This window comes from Chiloscyllium plagiosum, unplaced genomic scaffold (assembly GCF_037043375.1).
Source record: "Chiloscyllium plagiosum isolate Xiang-an unplaced genomic scaffold, Cpla_swu_hap1 HiC_scaffold_4, whole genome shotgun sequence".
In the NCBI taxonomy this organism is placed as follows: domain Eukaryota; kingdom Metazoa; phylum Chordata; class Chondrichthyes; order Orectolobiformes; family Hemiscylliidae; genus Chiloscyllium; species Chiloscyllium plagiosum.
The window spans coordinates 59,409,131-59,420,564 of record NW_028270142.1 but is presented as its reverse complement, the minus strand read 5'-3'; the positions used below and the strand labels follow the sequence as shown (position 1 = coordinate 59,420,564).

Below are 11,434 nucleotides of genomic sequence, written 5' to 3'. Positions count from 1 at the left end.
CACACACCCCCATCCACACACACACACACCCATCCACACACACACACACCCCATCCACACACACACACACCCATCCACACACACACACACCCCCATCCACACACACACACCCCCATCCACACACACACCACCCCCATCCACACACACACACACCCCCCATCCACACACACACACACCCCCATCCACACACACACACACCCCCATCCACACACACACACCCCCATCCACACACACACACACCCCCATCCACACACACACACCCCATCCACACACACACACACCCATCCACACACCACACACCCCATCCACACACACACACCCCCATCCACACACACACACACCCCCATCCACACACACCCCCCACCACCACACCCCCATCACACCACACACCCCCACCACACACACCCCCATCCACACACACACACACCCCCATCCACACACACACACACCCCCATCCACCACACACACACCCACCCACACACACCCACACCCACCACACACACACCACACCCCCACCCACACACCCCCCCCCACCACACACACCCCCACCCCACCACACACACACACCCCCCATCCACACACACCCCCACACCCCCATCCACACACACACACCCATCCCACACACACACACACCCCCACCACACACACACACCCCCCCCACCACCACACACCCCCACCACACACCACACCCCCACCACACACCACCCCCCCCCACACACACCCCACCCACACACACACACCCCCACCCCACACACACACCCATCCACACACACACACCCCCCATCCACACACACACACCCCCCCATCCACACACACACACCCCCATCCCACACCACACCCCCCATCCACACACACACACCCCCATCCACACACACACACCCCATCCACACACACACACCCCCCCACCCACCCACACACACCCCCATCCACACACACACACACCCCCACCCACACACACCCACCACACCCCCACCCCCACCACCCCCACCCACCACACACACCCCCACCCCCCACACCCACCCACACACACACACACCCCCCATCCACACACACACACACACCCCCCACCCACACCCACACCCCCACCCACACCCACCCCCACCACCCCCACCACACCCCACCCACACCCCCACCCCACACACACACCCCCCACCCCCACCCCACCACACACACCCCCACCACCACACACACCACCCCCCATCCCACACACACACACCCACCCCCCACCACACACACACCCCCCACCCACACACACCCACCACCCCATCCACACACACACACCCACCACACACACACACACCCCCACCCACACACACACACCCCATCCACACACACACACCCCCCACCACACCCACACACACCCCCACCACACACACACCCCACCACCACACACCCCCCCCCACCACACACACCCCCACCACCCCCACCCCCACCACACCACCCACCCCCCACCACACACACCCCCCACCACACCCACACCCCCACCACACACACACACCCCCCCCACACCACACACCCCCACCACACACACACACCCCCCACCCCACACACCACACCCCCCACCCCCACCCCACACACCCCCCCACCCCACACCCCACCCCACCCACACCCCCCACCCACCCACACACACCCCCCCACCACCCACACACACCCCCACCCACCCACACACCCCCACCACACACCCCACCCCCCACCCACCACACCCCACCCCCACCCACCCACACACACCCCCCCCACACCCACCACACCCCCCACCCCCATCCACACACACACACACCCCCCATCCACACACACACACCCCCCACCACCCACACACACCCCCCACCACCCCCCACACCACACCCCCCCACCACACCCCCACCACCCCCCCACCCACACACCCACCCCCCCCCACCCACACCCCCACCCCCACCCCCACCCACCACCCCCCCACCCACACACCCCCACACACCCCCACCCACACCACACCCCCCACCCACACCCCCACCCACACACCCCCCCACCACACACACACACACCCCCACCCACACACCACACACCCCCCCACCCACACACACACACCACCCCCCCCACCACACACACCCCCACCCCCCACCACACACCCCACCCCCACCCACCACACACACCCCCCCACCCACACACCCACACACACCCCCACCCCACACACACACCCCCACCCCACACACACACACACCCCCCCCACACACACACACACCCCCACCACACACACACACACCCCCACCCACACACACACACACCCCCACCCACACACACACACACCCCCACCCACCCACACCACACACCCCCCCATCCACACACACACCACACCCCCCATCCACACACACACACACCCCCCCACCCACACACACACCCCCACCCACCCACACACACACACCCCCATCCCCACACACACACACACCCCCATCCCACACACACACACCCCCACCCACCCACACCCCACACACCCCCCACCACACACACACACCCCCACCACACACACACACACCCCCCACCCACACACACACACCCCCACCCACACACACACACCCCCACCACACACCACACACCCCCACCACACACCCCACCACACACCCACCCCCCACCACACACACACACACCCCCATCCACACACACACACACCCCCCCCACACCCACCCCCACACACACCCCCACCCACCACACACACACACACCCCCCCACACACACACACACACCCCCACCACACACCACACACACCCCCCACCCACACACACACACCCCCACCACACACACACCCACCCACCCACACCACACACACCCACCCCCACCCACCACCCCCACACACACCCCCCATCCACACCACACACACACCCCCATCCACACACACACACCCCCCATCCACACCACACACACACCCCACCACACACACACACCCCCCCATCCACACACACACACCCCCACACCCACCCCACACACACACCCCCCATCCACACACACACACACACCCCCATCCACACACACCCACACACACCCCACCCACACACACCCACCACACCCCACCACACACACCCCCACCACACACACCACACACACCCATCCACACACACACACACACCCCATCCACACACACACACACACCCCCATCCCACACACACACACACCCCCCATCCACACACACACACACCCCCATCCACACACACACACCCCCATCCACACACACCCCACCACACACACACACACCCCATCCACACACACACACACACCCATCCACACACAAACACCCCCCCATCCACACACAAACACCCCCCCATCCACACACACACACACACACCCCCATCCACACACACACACATACACACACACCCATCCACACACACCCACACACCCCCATCCACACACACACCCATCCACACACACCCACACACCCCCATCCACACACACACACACACACCCATCCACACACACACACACACCCCCATCCACACACACACACACACCCCCATCCACACACACACACACACCCCCATCCACACACACACACACACCCCCATCCACACACACACCCCCATCCACACACACACCCCCATCCACACACACACACACCCCCATCCACACACACACCCACCCCCATCCACACACACACCCACCCCCATCCACACACACACCCACCCCCATCCACACACACACCCCCATCCACACACACACCCCCATCCAACCACACACCCCCATCCAACCACACACACACCCCCATCCACCCACACACACACCCCCATCCACCCACACACACACCCCCATCCACCCACACACACACCCCCATCCACCCACACACACACCCCCATCCACCCACACACACACCCATCCACACACACACACACACACCCATCCACACACACACACCCATCCACACACACACACACCCATCCACACACACACACACACACACCCCCATCCACACACACCCACACACACCCATCCATACACACCCACACACACCCATCCATACACACCCACACACACCCATCCATACACACCCACACACACCCATCCATACACACCCACACACCCCCATCCCCACACACACCCACACACCCCCATCCACACACACACCCACACACCCCCATCCACACACCCCCATCCACACACACCCACACACCCCCATCCACACACACACACACACCCATCCACACACACACACACACCCATCCACACACACACCCCCATCCACACACACCCCCATCCACACACACACACACCCCCATCCACACACACACACACCCCCATCCACACACACACACCCCCCCCATCCACACACACACACACCCCCATCCACACACACACCCCCATCCACACACACACCCCCATCCACACACACACACCCACCCCCATCCACACACACACACACCCACCCCCATCCACACACACACACACCCACCCCCATCCACACACACACACACCCACCCCCATCCACACACACACACACCCACCCCCATCCACACACACACACCCACCCCCATCCACACACACACACACCCACCCCCATCCACACACACACACACCCATCCCCATCCACACACACACACACCCACCCCCATCCACACACACACACACACCCACCCCCATCCACACACACACACACACCCACACCCATCCACCCCCCCCCCCCCCCCCCTTGGTCCATAGCCTTGTATGCCTTGTCATCACAAGTGTATATCTAAACACGACTTTAATGTTCCAAGCATTTCTGTCTCTGCCATCCTTACAGGCTGTGAGTTCCAGATTCCCAATACCCACTGTCTGGGTAAAACAGATAAGAAAAGAGACTCCTAGTAGAAAGCATAGTGGGAATGGACCGTTTTGTGCCTTGGGTGTGACAAGAACATTTTGTGTTTTTATATTTCTGAAATGCCAATAATCATGATATCATGGGTTCCTCTTTTAAGGGCATAAGACACACAAAAGGAACAGGCCATTCAACAAAGTTAAAGCTGATGTTTGACATCAACTCACCTCTCTCACTTCATCTCCATATCTCTGGTTTTCTGAATGCCCAAGGTTTCTAGACCCACTGGTTAAGAGAACCAGCCTCCCAATGTCTATCCTGCTCTTTTTAAAATGTTGTATGTTTCAATTCAATAATTGCTAATTTTTCTAAATCCCAGAAAATATAGATCCATTCTACTCTGTCTATCAATCCAGTAAGTCTATTAAAACTTAGGTGTGCCCTAAGGCACGCATAATCGCACTGAAGCAAGACTTTCTTACTCTTTTACTCCAGCCTGCTTGCAGTAAAGGCTAAAATATTATACAGATATAGATGTCTGCAGCACATAAAAAGGCCCTTCAGCCCATCGAGCATGCATCGGTCAAACATTACCACCTAACTATTCTAATCACATTTGTCAGCACTTGGTCCATAGCCTTGTATGCCTTGGCATCAGGTGTATATCTAAACACGACTTAAATGTTCCAAGGATTTCTGTCTCTGCCATCCTTACAGGCTGTGAGTTCCAGATTCCCAATACCCACTGTCTGGGTAAAACAGGTTTTCCTTTCATTCCCTATAAGTCTCCTGTCCCTTATCCTATATCTATGCCTTTGGTGATTGATCACTCTACTAGGGGAAAAAAGTTCCTTCCTTTCTACCCTATGTCCTTCATAATTTTATACATCCCTATCAGTCCCTCTCTATCTCCTCTGCTCCTATTCTTCACTAAAACCCTCCAGCCCCTGTAACCTACTTGTATTTGTCTTCCTAATTGCTTGATGTACTTCTACATCAACTTTGTGATTTGCATACACCAGCATTAACATTTGTTTTTGAACAACAGCAATTATGGATTTCTCACCTGCTGTTTTTATACCAATAATAGCTTCAGTGATTCGTTTTAACAATGAACCTGGAACTGGATTTGAAAATGACAAGATTTAACAAACAATCCACATGACCAGCGCAACAGCGAAAGTGATATGGGCTAATCTTTATCAAGATCTGACAACCTTTAACAGTTGAATAGGGCAGGTTCATGGGCCAAGAGTGTTATCAAATTTAATTTCAAGGAATGAAGAACAAAATGCTTTGTTAAACACACTCTCTTGCAATTCTCCAGATTTTGAGAATAGATTAAACAAAACCTACTGTGAAAACAGATCAAACAACACAAAAATAGTAGAAACAGGAGGAGTGGAACAGGAAGAGTACAGCCCATGGAGTTGGCTTCACCATTCAATATAATCATGACTGATTTTCAGCTTCAACTCCATTTTCCGCCAGAAAAATAAAAAAAATTGTCTATAACAGCTTTCCTTGAATAACTATTTAATGAGCTGCAGTAGATCCTTCCAAATGTTCAACTTAAATAGCTACTTTTGGAGTTTCCAGGTATAAGGTAGTGTAGCTCTGATATTCAAGGGCGATACCAGGACAGTGCTAAGAGATGATATAGGTTCTAAGGAGAATAAGATTTAAACCATTTGGGTGGAAATTAGAAATTCTAAAAAGAAGTCACTGATAGGTGTAATCTATCGGCCACCAAATAATTACATCATACTGGGGCAAAGGAATAACTAATTCCTGTAAAAATAGTATGGCAATTATCATGGGGGACTTTAATCTACATGTCAATTGATTGAACCAGCTCAGTCTGGGTAGCTTTGAGGAGGAGTTCGGTTAGTGTATCCGCGATAATTTTCTTGAACGGTATGTTCAAGAGAAAGCAAGCTATCCTAGATCTGAAACTGTGTAATAAGGCAGGAATAATTAATGACCTCATGCTTAGGGATCCTCTTGGAAGGAACGATCACAGTATGGTTGAATTTAGAATACAGATGGAGAGTGCCAAGATAAAATCCAATACCAGGTGCTATGCTTGAACAAGGGAGACTAAAATCAGATGAGGAAGAAGTTGGCTAAAGTACACTGGAAACAAAGATTTTATGGTGGGACAGTTGATCAGCAGTGGAGCATTTTCAAAGCAATTTTTCAAAGTGGTCAGCAGAAGTATATTCCAGTGAAAAGGAAGGATTGTAAGAAAAGGGGTAATCTGCCGTGGGTGTCTAAGGAAATAAGGGAGACTATCAAATTAAAAGAGAAGGCATACAAAGTGGCCAAGATCAGTAGGAAACTAGAAGATTGGGAAAGCTTTAAAGGGCAACAGAAAGCCACAAAAAGAGCTATAAAGAAAAGTAAGGTCAAACATGAGAAAAATAACAGCACAGAAGACAGAAAGCAAAGGTTTCTATAAATATATAAAATGAAAAAGAGTGACTAAAGTAAACGTTGGTCCTTTAGAAAATGAGAAGGGGCATTTAGTCATGGGATATGATGAAATGGCCGAGGGATTGAGTAAGAATTTTGTGTCGCTCTTCACAGTGGAGGACACGAGTAACATGCCAGTAAGTGACAAAGAGACAAAGGTAGGTGAGGACCTAGAAACAATCATTATCACGGAAGAGGTAGTGTTGGGCAAGCGAATGGAGCTAAGGATAGACAAGTCCCCTCGCCCTGATGGAATGCATCTCAGGATACTAAAAAAAGAGGTGGCAGGAGAAATAGCAAGTGCACTTGCGGTAATTTTTCAAAATTGACTGAACTCTGGGGCAGTTCCAGCAGATTGGAAAACAGCAAATGTGGACAATGGAGACCTAGTAGACTAGGCTTCCAAAAGGCCTTCAACAAGATGCCGCACAAAAGGCTGCTGCATAAGATAAAGGTGCATGGCATTACGGGGAAAATATTAGCATGGATTGCTAAGCAAAGAATGGGGATAAATGAGTGCTATTTTGGTTGGCAATCAGTAACTAAAAATGTGCCTCAGGGATCAGTGTTGGGACTTCAATTATTCATAATTTACATTGATAATTTGGAGTTGGGGAACTTATGTAGTGGGTCAAAGTTTGCAGATGACACTAAGATGAGTGGCAGAACAAAATGTGCAGAGGACTGTGAAACTTTGCAGAAGAACAGAAATACTTAAATGAGTGGGCAAAGATCTGGCAGATGGAATACAATGTTAATAAATGTGAAGCCATCCATTTTAGTAGGAATAACAGTAAAAAGAACTGTTACCTGAATGGTAAAAAGTTGCAGCATGCTGCTATACAGAGGGACCTGCGTGTTCTTGTGCATGAATCACAGAAGATTGGTTGACAGGTACAACAGGTCATTAGGCAGGAAATAGAATTTTGTCCTTCATTGCTAAAAGGATTGAGTTTAAAAGCAGGGAGGTTATGTTGCAGCTGTACAGAATGCTGGTGAGGCCACACCTGGAGTACTGCAGGCAGTTTTAGTCTGCTTACTTCAGAAAGAGAGGGTTGGCACTACAGGGAGTGCACAGGAGGTTCACCAGGTTGATTCCGGAGTTAAAGGGGGTTGGGTTATGAGGAGAGACTGAATAGACTAGAATTATATTCATTGGAATTTAGAAACATACAAAAAGTATGAAGGGAACAGATAAGATATACACAGAGAGGATATTTCCACTGGCAGGGGAAACTAGGACAAGAGGGCATAGCCTCAAAATTAGGGGAAGCACATTTGTGAATTTATGGAATTCCCTGCCCAGTGAAATAGTTGATGCTACTTCAGTAAATGTTTTTACAGCTAAGATAGATTTTGTTTGAACAATAAAGGAATTAAGGGTTATGGTGAGAGGATGGATAAATGGAGCTGAGGCCACGAAAAGATTAGCCATGATCTTATTGAATGGTGGAGCAGGCTCAAAGGGCCAAATGGCCCACTCTTGCCCCTAGTTCTTATGTTCTTAGAACAGAATTTTCTGCTGCAATTCCAGGCAATTTCCTCTGAGTCTGCTATGTCAGGGCTTTTGCAGGGTTCGGATAGTAACTCCCATCGAACTTTTACAAATGATTACCTGGCTATCAGAAAACCAGGCCATTAATATACTTGCAAAAGTTGGCCTGTGACAGCAAATGAACTAAAGTATAAATAAGTGTGAAGTGATATATTCTGGTAGAATGAATGAGGAGACATTCTTCCTTAGAAAATGAATGTCTAAATAAGGTGGATGCTACTGACATTGATTCCATCTCTCTGTCAAGCTAGACTGCTTTGCAAACTTGGCATCCTATTCAATCCTGAACAGAGCTTCTAATGCAATATAATCTGTCATTAAGACTACATATGTCCTGCTCCCAAACTTCACCACCTCAGTTTATCTCATTATGCCTTTGACACTTCAAGGCATAGCTATTCTAGTGAGTTTCTGTAGCATGTAAACATCAACTCACCCAATGCACTTCTGTCTGTGCCAGTTCCACAGTAAGTCTTGCTCACCAGTCATTCATGTCCTTCAAATGGTAAGTGAGCTGTCTATTTTGGTGGTCATTTCTGGTGCTAGAGTGCAAGATCAAAATAGTCTTTTCTAGTCCTGACTCTCAGTTTTCCATCACATCTGAAGGGAGATGAACAGATAATACCCTTTGAGTACAGTCTTTTTAATAAGGATGGATAGATTTATACTTGGACAGCTGATCTTCTAAACATTTACACAGTGATTACAGAAGATTGGTAAGTATGCAACTGTGATTAAAAAAAATCCACATGAAAGAGATGAGGAAAAATTAGAATGTGCAGTACTAAAGAAATTACATGATAACACAATACATGATGTGTCATCTGAGCTTGTAAAATACAAATCTCCAAGAAAAACATTAACATTTCACCTCTATTTATGACAACAGTGAACAGAAATAGCACAAATTATTTACTGAAGTCCACTTTACTGTCTTTGATTTTTGGCCAACAGAATCTGGTGGTAATAAAGCATAACCAGCTATGAAACCTGACAAGATAATTACTCAGTTTCTCCTACAGTTCTATTGACCCTCGTATGCATTTTGTTGGGATCATTTGCCATGGAAACAGAATAAACAGCATTCAAGAATAAAACTCTGCTCCTAATTGCTCAGCTGCATTAGCATTAATGGTCCTTTTACAGGCAGTTTCGCTAAAGTTTCAAATCAAGCCAAACAATCTGCTGTGTGTCTTTTTGGTCTGAACTGATTTGAGAGATATGCAACATATTAACATGTTCCTGTCTGATTATTTTTCAAAACAAATATCTTTGAAAAATCAGGATACAAAGTATCACCTCACATTATTGCTAAATGGCCTTTCAATTCTCATAGCATCAGACCCCATCTCCCGTGGCCTCACCCACAGTTTTCATAACAAGAAAGCAGACATCGCAACAGATCATTTCTTCAGAATGAATGGGCTACAGATTTGCCAAGTGGCCCTCCAGATACCCAAGTTTGCAACTTTCTTTATTTAACCATACCTGGACCCCTTTGTTGAGCATCACCTTGATGTGGTAAAAGTTTGGTGCACTCCAATGATCCCATGTATGATGCCACCAGAAGTTCCTTGATCCTGGTAGGATCACCAATGGTGGCACAGTTGGGACAAAGTGAAGACAAAGTGCAATCCAAAAAGCAATTAACAGCCAGAACTGACATAAACCAATGTGTCTCTTTTGGCTGTGCAAATGGTCTCAGTCATTGTGGTTTGACATCTCACCAAAAAATGATCAGTCACCTGTGAAAATCGTGTGACCAATGATGATGCCCTATAGTACCCACATAAACAAAAGTCTCACACAGGCTACTACCAGAATTCCATTGCCAAGTCCTGTGTAATCATTCCCCACATCTGTCAGCATTATAGCAGATCCAAAGTTACAGAGCTTGATGGCAACTTGCCCAGTAATTGGAAGACTTGACATCGCTATCAATACTCTGCGAATACAATTTTGGTTGTGACAAAAATTAACAACTTGAAGCATATGTCACAACATGTTTTCAAGCATTGCTTCTGGTAGGCCTTTGGGATACCTCTCCTGCTCATTTAGAGTCATAGAGATGTACAGCATGGAAACAAACCCTTTGGTCCAACCTGTCCACGCCGACCAGATATCCCAACCCAATCTAGTCCCACCTGCCAGCACCCGGCCCATATCCCTCCAAACCCTTCCTATTCATATACCCATCCAAATGCCTCTTAAGTGTTGCAATTGTACCAGCCTCTACCACTTCCTCTGGCAGCTCATTCCATATCCGTACCACCCTCTTCATGAGAAAGTTGCCCCTTTAGGTCTCTTTTATATCTTTCCCCTCTCACCCCAAACCTTTGCCCTCTAGTTCTGGACTCCCCGACCCCAGGAAAAAGACTTTGTCTACATATCCTATACATGCCTCTCATAATTTTGTAAACCTCTATAAGGTCACCCCTCAGCCTCCGACGCTCCTGGGAAAACAGCCCCAGCCTCTTCAGCCTCTTCCTGTAGCTCAAATCCTCCAACCCTGGCAACATCCTTGTAAATCTTTTCTGAACCCTTTCAAGTTTCACAACATCTTTCCGATAGGAAGGAGACCAGAATTGCACGCAATATTCCAACAGTGGCCTAACCAATGTCCTGTACAGCCGCAACATGACCTC

The 11,434-nt window shown here is 49.9% G+C and overlaps 1 protein-coding gene across 11 annotated transcripts in view; it reads right to left on the bottom strand.

Annotated features, from left to right (window-relative positions):
* Window positions 1-11,434, bottom strand: part of LOC122549160 (neurocalcin-delta) — a 356,229-nt gene that overhangs the window by 137,522 nt on the left and 207,273 nt on the right. For 5 of the 11 annotated variants that reach the window (XM_087986278.1, XM_043688503.2, XM_043688506.2 and 2 more), the window contains one exon: window positions 9,226-9,389. The exons of the other annotated variants lie outside the window; for them this stretch is intronic. The gene's annotated coding sequence lies outside the window, so the exon portion shown is untranslated. The remainder of the gene's footprint in view (window positions 1-9,225; window positions 9,390-11,434) is intronic. 11 annotated transcript variants of the gene reach the window in all.